The following is a 14,055-nucleotide window of genomic DNA, read 5'->3' as shown; positions in this document are numbered from 1 at the left end:
CTACCTTTTAAGAATAAAAACCTCCCCTCTGGGTCGGTTCTTCTATCCTCCAGCTCAAATCTCATATTCTTTGCCAAACCTATTGCAACCCCTTTTGCTCTTTTAATTGGAGAATCTGCATAATACCATATTGGGTAGTGTTTGGATTTCAATTTCACGTTTGCCTCTATCTCAAAGTGCGTCTCCTGTAAAAATACCACTGACGTAGCCCTATGATGTAACTCATTAAACAACCTAAATCTCTTCCCTGGACAACTCAGCCCGTTCACATTATAGGTTATAAACTGTATTTCTTCCATCTTTCCCAATTAACTCTCTTCCAAATTGCCTCTTCCTCTTTATCCCTTCTGTCATGCAGAGTGTTAACCCAATACCTCCTCCCCTCCCTCCCTCCCACCCAACTCCCATCCCCTCCCCCCTCCCTCCCATTTTCCCAACCTGCCCCCCTCCCCCCCCCTCTTTTTAGGCCTATTGATTGCCTACCAATCATTTGTGGTAATGCTATCCACTTTTGATTTAATCTATAGGGCAAAAACTCCAGCCATGGACATCTTTCCGCCCTCCCCCACCTCCCCTTTAACCCCTAAGTCTTACCAAGATATCTCAATAACAGTGATTTGAGGACGGTAGGGACAAGGCGGAGAGAGACAGGAGGTAGAGAGATAAAAAAAAAAAAAAAAAGGGGCTATCTCTCTCCCTCTCCCCCTCTCCCCCTCCCCCCGCCTCCCCCCACCAACAAATTGCCAGTCCTCTTTTCTTTTCGTTCTAATTTCCCAGTGTTCTTCTTCCCAACCAGGAATCTCCATTCTTTGTAGTTTGAGTCTATCGCAAAAATTTTTCAAATCTTCTGGGAACCTAAGATATGCTGTAATTCCATTTCTCCATCCTATTAGGCGCTCAGGGGTCCCCCATCTATATTGCACCTTCTGTTCTTTCAATCTTTCCAATAGAGGTCTAAGGGTTCTCCTTCTCCATAGAGTCTCTGGTGACAAGTCCGCATATATCTGTAAGTCCTTTCCTTCGTACATAATTACTGATTTTCCCTTTATCCTCTTCCAAATTTTATCTTTATCTAGGAACTCACAAAATTTGACAAGTATATCTCTTGGCCTTTCCTTTCCCGAATTTCCTTGGAGTTTTCATTGTCTAAAAATTCCTTCTATTTTAGTATTTTCCATATCAGTACTGTCCATTATGGAATTTAATATTTTACAGACCACCTCTTGCAAATTTTCTCCTTTTGAATTCTCTGGGACCCCACGTATCCTAATATTTCTCCTCCTGTTCCTATTTTCTTTCTCAGCCTTATAGAGCAGTTTTTCTTGGGCTTTCCCCATATTAATTATTTCTTTTTCCAATTCAGCAATAATTTGGGTCTGATTTTTAACTTTTTCCTCCGTTTCTTCCACTCTCACCAAAAGGTGTCCCAAATCATTTCGAATATTTACAATTTCTTGTTTTATTGTTTTCTCCAGATCTTTGAACATTTCTGCCATTTCTTTTTTGTTTGGTATTTGTAGCTCTGTCTCCATCTCTATATTGGCCGATATTTGTTGGCTGCTAATGTCAAGGCCTAGTGATAGTCTAGGGCTACTTTCCAGGCTTAGATCTACTTCACCTTTTCCACATTTACCCTGAGACCTTTCTGGAGTTATATTTCCCTGGGAGGTGTATTTTTTGATAGTACCAGTCTGAGTCCCTTTAAGCCCACTTCCTTTTGCGTTTTTATTTTTCATTCTTCTATAGCTCTTATTCTTCTTTATAGGCTCAGGGGTTAAGGAGAGATAGCTATTAGTATACACGTCACACCTTATCCACTTATTTGATTTTCAAGCTTTTCATTCGTCTTTCCTCTTCTCCTTTCCATTCCTTTACATTTCCCACTCAAGGGGGTCCCCTCTCTTCTCTCACACACTGCCTCTCCCAACAGCCCACAAAAAGCACGTTATTTATCGAGACTCGGTCAGAGTCACTCACCCTGCTCGTGTCTCTCTTCTTCTTGGGACCCGACCAGCAGCTCTCTTCCTCTGTCCTTCAGCTGGGCAGTGTGTTCATTTTAGGGGTTTCTCCAAAGAATCCTCCGCCTTCCTCTCTCCAATCCCCCGTGCCTCTCCTCCTTCACAAGCAGGGCTCAGAGCAGTGGGCCAACCAGCAGGGCCCCAAACTGTGGACCGACCAGTATGACTCCCAGTAGTTTAGCAACAGTCAAGGTCTCAGCCAATAAGCCAGCAGACAGAGCTCCGGGTAGGAACCGGCTGACAGGGCTCTGAGCACTGGATTAACATGCAGAGCTCCGAGCAGTGAGCCAACCAGCAGGGCACCAGACTATCAGCCGTCAAACAGGGGACCAGGTATTGGGTCGGCAAGCAGGGCAGCTCCTCTCTCTCTGCACCAAACACCGGCCAGCTTCCTGGTTTCCCAGTGATGCTTAGCGGCTGGCCACGTGGCTACACCGCTCCACCTTATCTCCTCACAGCCCGACACACCTTCACCTCGAGCACCGCAGCCAAATCCCGTCTCACGGGTCAGCTCTCCCGCAGAGCTCCTCCATCCATCCAAGGGGGACCACCGCACTGCAGCTCCACATCACAGGTAGGGGTCTGGGGAGGTGGGTGAAGGAGCTTGTCCGAGAGCTCTTACATCGGGCTCTCGTCAGCCGCCATGGTTAGGCTCCGCCCGAGCAAATTGTACTCCTTAATATCTGCAGCAGTTTTGTTTCATAGGAGACACAAGGCTTTGTCACCTGCTTGTACAAAAAATACTTTATGCTCCATTGTTCATTAAACAGGCGGCACACACTGTCCATTTTTCTTTTTTCCTTCCATAACTGAAGGAGATATCTGAACAAGCAAAAGATTTGAGCGTTTACTCTTACATCAGAACCCAAATCAGAGCCCCCCTTACATGAGAGTCCCTGTCAGAGTCCACCCCTACAAAAAAGTCCCCCCCTTATATCAGTGTCCCTATGAGTGCCCCCCCATTATATCAGAGTCCCCATCAGTTCTTAAGGGGGATATTGAGGAGGACACTGTCCTCAAGGGGGATCTTGAGAAGGACACTGACGTAAGTGTCAGTGTCCTCCTCAAGATCCCCCTTTATATCAGTGTCTCTCTCAAATTTCCCTTAACATCTGTGTACCCAGAGTCATCCCATGCAACGGAGTCCCCATCGGTTTCTTTGTACATCTGTGTCCCCATCAGAGTCTCGCCCCACATCTGTGTCCCCATCAGAGACTTTCCGTACATCTGTGTCCCCATCAGTGTCTTTGCACATCTGTGTCTCCATCAGAGCTTTCAACACATCTGTGTTCCCATCACAGTCTCCTTGCACATCTGTGCCTTCATCAGAGCCTTCTCTCACATCTTTGTCACCATCAGAGCCTTTCTGCACATCTGTGTCCCCAAAGTCTCCTTGCACATCTGTGTCCCCTTTAGAGCCTTTCCACCCATCTTTTATCCCACTAGAGTGTCCCTGCACATATGCTATCCCAATGTCTTTGCACATCTGTGTCCCCATAAGAGACTTTCCACACATCTGTGTCCCCTTCAGATCCTTCCACACATCTGTTTTCCCATCAGTCTCCTTGCATATCTGTGTCCCAATCAGAGCCTTCCCTCACATCTGTGTCCCCAAAGACTTTCTGCACATCTGTGTCTCCATCAGAGGCTTTCTGCACATCTGTGTCCCCATCAGTCTCCTTGCACATATGTGCCTTCATCAGACCCCTCTCTCACATCTGGGTCCCCATCGACTTTCAGCACATCTGTATCTCCATCAGAGCCTTTCAGCAAATCTGTGTCCCTATCAAAGACTTTATTCACATCTGTGTCCCCATCAGAGATTCCTTGCACACCTGTGTCCACATTAGAGCCTTTCCACCCATCTTTTATCCCACTAGAGTCTCCCTGCACATCTGCTTCCCCAGTGTCCTTGCACATCTGTGTCCCCATCAGAGACTTTCCACACATCTGTGTCCCCTTCAGATATTTCCAACGCATCTGTTTTTCCATCAGAGTCTCCTTGCACATCTATGTCCCAATAAGAGCCTTCCCTCACATCTGTGTCCCCAAAGACTTTCTGCACATATGTGTCTCCATCAGAGGCTTTCAGCATCCCCATCAGATATTCCCACACAACTGTTTTCCGATCAGTCTCCTTGCATATCTGTGCATATCCTCAACAGGGACTCCTTGCACATCTGTGTCCCAATAAGAGCCTTCCCTCACATCTGTGTCCCCAAAGACTTTCTGCACATATGTGTCTCCATCAGAGCCTTTCAGCATATCTGTGTCCCCTTCAAAGATTTTATTCACATCTTTTTCCCCATCAGAGATTCCTTGCACACCTGTGTCCACATCAGTCTTCTTCTACATCCGTGTTCCCAATCAGAGACTCCTTGCACATTAGTCTCCATCTGAGCCTTGCCTCAAATCTGTTCCCCCATCAGAGCCTTTCCGCACATCTGTGTCCCCATCAGAGCCTTTCCATACATCTGTGTCTCCGTCAGTCTCCTTGCACATCTGTGTCTCCATCAGAGTTTTCCCTCACATCTGTGTCCCCATCAGAGCCTTCCCTCACATCTGTGTCCCCATCAGAGCCTTTCTGCACATCTGTCCCCATCAGAGACTCCTTGCACATCTGTGTCCCCATCAGAGCCTTCCCTTCACATCTGTGTCCCCATCAGAGCCTTTCTGCACATCTGTGTCCCTATCAGAGCTTTCAACACATCTGTGTTTCCATCACAGTCTCCTTGCACATCTGCGCCTTCATCAGAGCCTTCTCTCACATCTTTGTCACCAGAGCCTTTCTGCACATCTGTGTCTCCAAAGTCTCCTTGCACATCTGTGTCCCCATTAGTGCCTTTCCACTCATCTGTTTTCCCACTAGAGTCTCCCTGCACATATGCTATCCCAATGTCCTTGCGCATTTGTGTCCCCATCAGAGACTTTCCACACATCTGTGTCCCCTTCAGATCTTTCTACACATCTGTTTTCCCATCAGTCTCCTTGCATATCTGTGTCCTCATCAAAGACTTTATTCACATCTGTATCCCCATCAGAGATTCCTTGCACACCTGTGTCCACATCAGAGACTTCTTCTACATCAGTGTCCCCAATAAGGGACTCCTTGCACATGAGTCTCCATCAGACCCTTACCTCACATCTGTGTCCCCATCAGAGACTTTCCACACATCTGTGTTCTGATCAGAGCCTTTCTGCTTATCTGTGTCTCCCATCAGAGCCTTTCCACACATCTGTGACTCCCATCAGAGTCTTCCCGCATATCTGTGTCTCCCATCAGAGCCTTTCCGCACATCTGTGACTCCCATCAGAGTCTTTCTGCACGTCTCCCATTAGAATCTCCCCCACATCTGTGTCCCCCATCTGTGTCCTCAGTGTTAGCACATTCATGTCCAGCACGTTGCTATTTACATTGCGCCCCCCCCATCTGCACATCTGTGTCCCCATCCGCACATCTGTGTCCCCATCAGTTTCCTTGCACATCTGTGTCCCCAGAGTCTCTTTGCACATATGTGTCCCCATCAGAGCCTTTCCACACATCTGTACCCTCCTCCCGAGTGCCCCCCATCAGAGTCCTCCCCACATTTGTATCCCCCATCAGTCTCTCCCACATCTGTGTCCCCCATCAGTCTCCCCTATATCTGTGTCTTCAGTGTTAGCACATTCATGTCCAGCACATTGCTATTTACAGTGCCCCCATTTGCCGCTTAGGTTGTGTCATCGGCACAGTATAGCTCTGCTACACCTCCTGGCTCCCGGAGCCTGCTACACAAGCATACTAAATGCAGAAGGATTGCTAATATAAATAGTGGGCGGGAGCTGGGAGATGCAGCACTGATGACTTCATTGGTTGCTTGGATACCAGCATTCCTAGCAACCAATCCACAGCGCAGTGTGGCATAGGGGAGGGGGTAGGGAAGCAGCTTTATCTGCTGTTTGCCAGGACTTGCTGCCGAGAACAGTGTGAGATTAGGAAAGCAAGCAGCCCTGCAGTGCTGTGTCTCCAGTGCCTAAGTATCTAAGTGATCTGAGGGCCAGAGAAAACAAACAAGTGGGACTGATTTGGTCCATGGTCTAGGGTATGGAGACCCATGATTTAGGCCCCTACAGGGCTGTTAAAAAAATTGTAAAAGATAATAAAATGAAATTGTAAAAAAAAAAATTATATTAATAATAATAATAAAATAAAAAAAAACACAAAAAACTACTGACACCGTCCACTGCCCTACTGACACCATCAACTGCCTCCTACCCCCAAAAAATAATTTAAAAATGAAAAAATAAAAAAATTGTACAAAATATATAGGGTTCATTCACACAGGTTCTCTTACGTGCATACAGTGTGAATGAGTGGTTTGCGCAGCTGGAGCTACCTGTAATGCTAGCCATACATGGTTAGAAAATGGTTTGAAAAAGAGTTAGACTTGATTGTTCGACTTTTGAAATGTTAATGGGCTGATTTCGATTATTGAAATGCAAGTTTTATGGCAAAATAAGAATCATCATGTCAGATTTTTCTGAGCCAGAACTATGGATTTTCTAAACTTTATTAGTGGAGTTGATCGAAAACAGTTCTAAAAAAATCTACAGCGCATGCGTGTGTTAAAATGTAACCCCGGAAGTACAAGCAACGAAAAGAAAGATCTTTCTTTTAAATACAGCTATCAAGTGGGGTTCACAAAGGTCAAAAAAGCTTTACATCATTTCCACCGATCAATGAAAAATGTACCATTTAATTTGTTAAAAAAAATCAATAATATGTCGACAATTGGGGGAAATATTTCGATACAATGATGGCGTTATGAGTTAGTGGCCCTAAATGCACACTGTGTTCAAGGCCATACATGTGTATCCACACACCTGTCAAACTATGATCTGTGGATGTTTTCATATAGTTGCTGCATCTGCATAGCGTAACATGGACTTCCTTCACACAGCTCCAGTCACATGAAAAAAAAAAAAAATCTGGTTCACACTGTATAGGTCACAGCACCAACGTGAATAAGCCTCAAGACCTCATTCACATACAAAGCTTTATTTATTACCTCAATACAGTTTTATCTATTAGATTTAGCAGGAAATTTGTAAGTTAGGCTGTGTTTGTGTCCACTAATAATGAGTTTATTGTATTTTTTTCTGAAATGAAATGATGACACAGGAAATAGTCAGAAAACTCAGGAACAAAAAGTGAAAAATGTGAATGGGGTACATGGTACCGCTACCCATTCACAAAAAAACTGTAGTGTGAAAAAAGACAGGAGAGATTCTTTGACAAGTCCTTTATTAAAAGAGGGAAAATAAAAGAATGTCCCCCGAAGTAGATCCAATGTCAATCACGATGCCTGCCGGCGACCCAAAAAAAGCAAAAAAAAAAAAAAAGCAAAGGCTCTGCGCCAGACTCTGGCTCCCGCTGTCTTACTGCTCCGATGGTTTGACGGTTCTTAAATATGTAAGGGGTGGGGCTATCACGGGTGATGACCCGTGTGAACCCACACCGTGTGACAACCAGGGCATGCTGGGTCAATGATGTCACACGGGGGCACATACATGATGGCCCCGCCCCTTACATATTTAAGAACTGTCAAGCCATTAAAGCAGTGAGACAGTGGGAGCCAGCGTCGGGAGCAGAGCCTTTATTTTTTTTCTTTTTTCAGGTGGCGGCGGGCATCGTAATTGACGTTGGATCTACTTCGGGGGACATTCTTTTATTTTCCTTTTTTTAATAAAGGACTCTGGGGGCCCCCTTGTTAAGCCCCCTGCCTGCAGACCCCCACAACCACAGCTCAGGGTTGTGGAGAAGAGACCCTTGTCCCCATCAACATGAGGACAAAGTGGGGAGCCCCCCACCCCAAAGCACCCCCATGTTGAGGGTATGTAGCCTGGTATGGTTCAGGAGGGGGAGGGGCGCTTACGCTTGCTGGCCCCCCCATTTTCTGACCTGTCGGGCTGCATGTTCAGATAAGGGTCTGGTATGGATTTTGGGGGGCCCCACGCCATTTTTAAAAAAAAATTGGTGTGGGGGTTCCCCTCAAAATTCAAACCAGATCTGAAGGGCTTGGTATGGATGGAGGGGGGGACCCCACGCCATTTTTTAATGTCCGGCAATTTTTTTTTTTCCATTCAGCTGTCAGTGAGGAACCCGCTGACAGCTGATGAGTAAAAATGGATGAAAAGACGAATGTAAATGGATGAGAAAAAATGGATGTAAACTCATCCGTTTTTTCTTCAAAAAAACGTGACTGAACTGAAGAAAAAAAACGAAACATCCATGTGAAAGGACCCTAATACAGGCCATAGACGGGGAGAAAACCAGCCGTTTTTTAACAAAAAAAATGAAAAATCGGTTGTTCAATAGGCCGACGTTACCACCAACAGTAAAAAAAAAAAAATCGGCCGATTTTCTTCCCGTCTACAGCCGGCATTTAATACTTCTGTCCCTGCAGAGAGCCCCGCTATTATATTTCACATTAAAAAGTATTGCGGTTGCAACATTGTATCTATTTGTATCCATTTCGGATATAGATGGGTTTTTTCGGATACAAATAGATACATTGTTGCAACCGCAATACTTTTTCATGTCAAATATATTAGCCGACTGGAATTCTTCTTTTTTCTCTTCTTCTTTCTCTTCTACTTTTTTCTTTCTCTTCTACTTCTTTCTCTTCTTCCTTCTCTTCTTCTTCCTTCTCTTCTTCTTCTTTTTCTTCCTCTTCTTTCTCTGCTTATTTTTTTTTCTTCTTCTTTTTATTTTTTTCTTCTTCTTCTATTTCTTGCACGTCACGGCTCATGCGCAGATTTTTTTTATCGGTAAAAAGATCGGCCCATCATTGCCACGAAAATCGGCCGATCAGCAAAATCGGCTGATTTTTTCCCAACTTTACCAATCAAAAAAATCTGACAAAATCCAGAAAAACGGCTGACCAATTAACCCATTAATGGTGCGATTTGCGACCCATCTATGGCCTGCATTACTCACAATGTGTTGAGTGGACTGGGGTTTATTTACTACAGATGGTTCACTCACAATCTTGTGCACCTGTGCATGGTAGTCAATCAGCTTCTAACCTCAGCTTGTTCAATTAAGCTTTATCAAAAAAACCTGTAAGCTGACTGGTTTCTATGCAGAAGTGCACGAGATTCTGAGTGAACCAGCTTTAGTGAACCCACTGCGTCCTTAAGATTCTATCCTTGGAGAGAACCCTCAGAATTGGTGCTTGGAGTAGGAAAAAAGTGGGATCTTCTGATCTCTGCTAAAACCTCATTCACACTGGGCGTTTTGCCCCACTGCATGAGTTCTCAGCGTTTAGGTGCACCTGTCCAGCCCTACTTGCATTCTGGGCGCATACTGTCCTAAATGTTAGTAATGCTTGGTGCACTGTCCATCTGCTGCAGCATTTTAGCATCTCATTGTTTTACAGGCAGCCAGCAGCAGAGCTAGGAGGCGTGTCTTCCTCCTGCACAAAAACTCTGGGATCTCATGGGCTAAAAGTCCTGAAGAAGTAATTTCCTGTGTGTGATGAACTGTTTACGCTATGCTAAAAAGAGCCATTGTATGACACAGCACATGATGTGTAGCAGGTGGGAGTACCTGTAAAAATTAAAGCAACTCTTAACAGTGCACCAGTCTGCTGGAAATGAAGTTGCAGGAGACTTTATAACCAATATGGGGCACTTAAAGAAGGACATTGCTAAAATGAGAGATAGAGGGCTGGAGGGGATTTCTCCACCTGGGCAAACTCCACATGTGCCCAAATTAAATCTGTCAGTTTGGGAGACTGGCATGGACCGGTCATTTGTCAGCAGTGACCCCAGCTACAGTGAGTAGAATTACAGCTTACAGTGAGGTGAAAGAAGATGGCTGCCCAGAATTAATGAGTGTGGTTGCCTGTAGCAACACAGGTGAAATTAGACCATCTTACTTTTTGCGAATAGATGTTGCCAACTGCTAATGCAAAGACTTTTTTCTTAAGTGCCCTTGAGGGGATAAGTCTGAGGGAAGTATTGCCCAAACAACACTGGTCAAAACTGATACTGCCTATACTGGTGGTAAAGTGTCAGGCAGCCTAGTAGTTGATGGGTCAAGGTTGCACCACCTATGAGACGTTTAAGGCTCCTTTGACACACAAGTGTTTTGAATCAGCACCTACAGTAAACATGGTGTGGTTTTGCGTCGACTATCGCATGATAAATAGCGCTGCAATCATGGCAAACCACATCACATGAAGTGTGTCACCAAAAAGAAGCTCCTGCTCCTTTTTGAGCAACACACTTCAGGCAATATGCTTTGCCATGATTGCAGCACAATTTATCACATGATAATCACAGCAGAACCTCACAGTGCTTTTAGGTGCCATTAGATTGAATGGCATCTGAAAATCGCGTTGGCCAACTTGTCATGTTAGCACTGCGTTTTGAAATCGCAGGCAGAACTGCAGTGATTCTGCCTGCAATTCAAACTGCCCATGTATGAAAGGAGCCTAAGGCTCCATGCACACTGGGCGTTTTGATAATGCTGGTAATGTAGCTGTGTAGAGTTTTTCAGCTATTTTTAGCATTTTTGCATTAGCATTTTGCGGCGTTTTCCTGCTTTTGCATTTTTTAACAAAAAAAAGTGCGACATTTCCGCATTTTGCCGCGTTTTTCAGAATTAGAGCGTTTTTACAGCTAAAAACTCCTCTAGAAACTCACTAGTCCTGGGTTTTTTTCCAGCCAAAAAACGTTGATTACAGTATACAGTATGTGTGCATGGACACATAGGATAACATGGTGGGGGGTTTACTGGCTGTAGAAAAAAAATGTCAAAAGCCAAAAAACAGCAGCTGTAAAAATGTCAAGTGTGCATGATGACTAAAACTGAAATCCTGATAATGGAGAAGATGCACCACAACTACAAGAGCCAGCAAGCCTCAGTTTAGAAAAAGCCATCTCTCTAAGCAACAGGTGGGCGTATCGCTTGGAGGAAAAGGCTCCAAAGAAGGTGATACTTAGCCATCACAGACATATGTGAGTGTGCCTCAGGATACATGGAGATGTTACATGGAAAGCCTTGACCAAGCATGCAGGCAAGTGTGTTGCTTGTGGTGCAGTAAGTGAAGGCATTCTGTCACCAAGGGGGTCTCTGTGTCTAGATACAGGGCAAGGTAACCTAGCCAGGCAGACTTCTGAGGTAAAGTATCTGCAGTTAGCAGTAGAAACTGTGGAAGTGACCAAGTTAAGCCTGCAATAAATGACAAAGTGCAAGCTTCACCCTATGGCCACATGGGTGGAATGACAGGTTGAAAAGGAAAAGAGAAACTGACATTGTTCTTAAATGAAGGAGATACTAACAGCTGCTGTTGGTATGACTTTAAGAAGAAAATAGTTGGAACTGCTAAAACAGTCATTAGAGAGGCTAGCAGTAAAATTGTCTGCCATTACATGAGAGTGACCACAGTAGCGGGACCCACTATGTGTTTGAAAAGAGAATTTCCCCTGTACAGTTTCCTGTGCAGAGTGAGTTGTGTAAGCAAAGTGCTGATATGAATGTGAGAACGGTGAAGACTAAAGTGTGTGCAGTTCCCCTTAGCAACAGTGTCAGGTAAAAGGAGGTTTCCCTAAGAATATCTGAGGGCCCAGTGTGCCAGAGATAGAGGATTCTCAGGGAAATTTTGGTGTCACTCCAATGGGTGAGAGTGTTCCTTCAAAGACTGAAACAAATGTGTATGGGTTAAATGAAAAACCACAGGCTCACAATGTAACTAAAGGTGTTTTGCACCAATTAGACTGCGTCTCTGGTGAGGTTGTGGAGCGGATCAGTGTCAGAGAGGAAGACAGTGGAAACATGGCAACGCTCAAGGCTATTATGCTGGTTAGGGAAGAGGAGAACACTTTAGGAAAACTAAACTCTAGAACTTAAGTAAAGGAGTCTCTCCACATTCTCAGTCACATGACAGTCTCAAAAAGATAATTTCCCTGGATTCTCAATTCCTTATTTTTTGTATAATCTCTTTTCTTAGAAATTTTTCAAGTCTACTGCTGTGTTGCTTACTGGTAATTCTGTATATGAGCAGAACTCCACAGGGCTGATAGACAAGTCTAAGGTATGAGACATTTTGGAGACCCCTCTGTATAGCAGTGTGACCGAAAGTACTGTATTACTGCTACTGAAGTCCAAGGTGCTGCTAAGCAGCTTATAGTCAAAGGTACATATGCTGCAGCTGCAGGCAAACCTTACAAGGTGGAAGGGTTGAGAAATGATGAAAAAATGTCAGAAATCCTGTAACCCAAAAAAGGTTTAAAGAGTCTGTGCTGAAAAATAAAGAGGTATGGATAAAGTGCTGTAGTGTATTTGTATGTATAAAATGACTGGGATCATTGACCCAAAGTTAACTTTTTGTAGCAAAACTGATAAGGCCCCTGAAGTGCATGTAAACCATAATAAATGTTGAATGTGAGGACTGGCAAATTGCCTCAGAGAGGTTCTGGTCTGGTCAAAGTCTAGACAGAGACTTAGTTGCCTATAGTAAGTATCATACGTCAGACCAAGTTTTCAAGTTTCAGTCCAAGAAGGGACTGACAGTTTAGTGAGGTGGGCTATGGCAACTCAGAAAAAATGGGGAGCGAAACGTCTGGTGGCACAGTATTGTTTGTAGTGGGGGTAGGTCCTGCACTAGCACAGGATGTTAGTTTGGGGAAGGATGTGCCACAATTTAGGAAGCCCCAGGAATATAAGAGTTTCATAGTTCAAAAGTAAGAACATAGCCAAGAGCTCTTTAAGGCAGCACTAATGGGGAAAGTCTGGGAGCTATGATCCTTATGAGAATGGATTTATTGAAATGTCTGAAACTGCAGAGCATTTTTCTCTCTGTGTCACAACAGAGAAAAAATAATTAGATTTCCAATTCAAAGCAGTCCTTACCTCTTTTTGACAAAGTGACTGAAATTGGAGCCTTTTTGGAGCTCAATTAGAATAAAATGTTGATGTAAATGAAATATCCCATTGTGAGCTTTGTAGTACTTTTGTCCCAGACATTCAAAGCTCTGTCAACAAGTGTACAGTTATGGTACTGTGAGACTCAAAAAAGGCCAGATAGCTGGAAGTGCTTACAAGATGATGTCACAGCTTCAGAGTTCCCTTATACTCTAACAGATACCAAAGCTCATAAATGCCCTGAGTGTAATATGGCTGCTGTGACCTAGATTTAAAAAGTTAAACATCACCCTTGGAGATGTACCCATACGGAGTCTTTCAAGTGGCCCTTGGGATATTATGACAGTGAGGTGACTTCCAAGTGCAGCATATACCTTTGGTTGCATTCTGGAATGTTTCCCTCTATCTGCAGTTTGGGAAGCTTTGCAAGCAGATGTATCTCCAAACTAAAAAGGAATGGGAGAAATGATCCTTGTGGCAAGCTACAAAGGTTCTGTAGAGGGCAGACCTACATTTATCAGAATAAGACAATGGCTAGGCAGGAAGGTACTCATATATATATATATATATATATATATATATATATATATATATATATATATATATATGAGAGAGAGAGTGCCTTATGCAATTTTAGAAAGGAGGGAGAGGCCGCTGCACAAGTTCTCAACAGTAGATGAGTGTAGGTGACAGTGAGGGTGCTGCTGTAGCACAGGGGCACCATCCTACTTTCACACTAAGTTAAGTAGCCTTATGTGCCTTGTGCATACTGTACAGAGTTTTCCTTTTTTTGTTACATTTGCATGCAGAACACCTGACTGGCTTCCAGTCCTGCCCCTGCAGTTCATGGGACAAGAAGCTGATATCAAAGAAGAGATATTTACACTAGTTGCACTGAATACATAAATGTAATGATTTATTCATGAATATACAGTATAGTTGCATTCATTTATGTATTTAATATCTTCCTGGAGCTCAGCTTTAAACATAACTTCTGTTTGTTTTGTGTGTATATAATATTGATGATGTCAGGTATTGCACTGCCCCCAAAAGGGTGTAAAGAAGAGTTTTACATATTTATAAGTATATAGACATTAAATAATAGTATTTAGACAGTGGTCACCA

General features: G+C 43.9%; 1 protein-coding gene across 6 annotated transcripts in view; it reads right to left on the bottom strand.

Annotated features, from left to right (window-relative positions):
- The window catches only part of RABEPK (Rab9 effector protein with kelch motifs), a 534,413-nt gene that overhangs the window by 194,433 nt on the left and 325,925 nt on the right, over window positions 1-14,055 (bottom strand). The window lies entirely within an intron of this gene.

This window comes from Staurois parvus, unplaced genomic scaffold (genome assembly GCF_062004578.1).
Source record: "Staurois parvus isolate SC_StPar_1 unplaced genomic scaffold, SC_StPar_1.0 ptg000806l, whole genome shotgun sequence".
Classification (NCBI taxonomy): domain Eukaryota; kingdom Metazoa; phylum Chordata; class Amphibia; order Anura; family Ranidae; genus Staurois; species Staurois parvus.
This window is presented reverse-complemented; position numbering and strand designations above follow the sequence as displayed.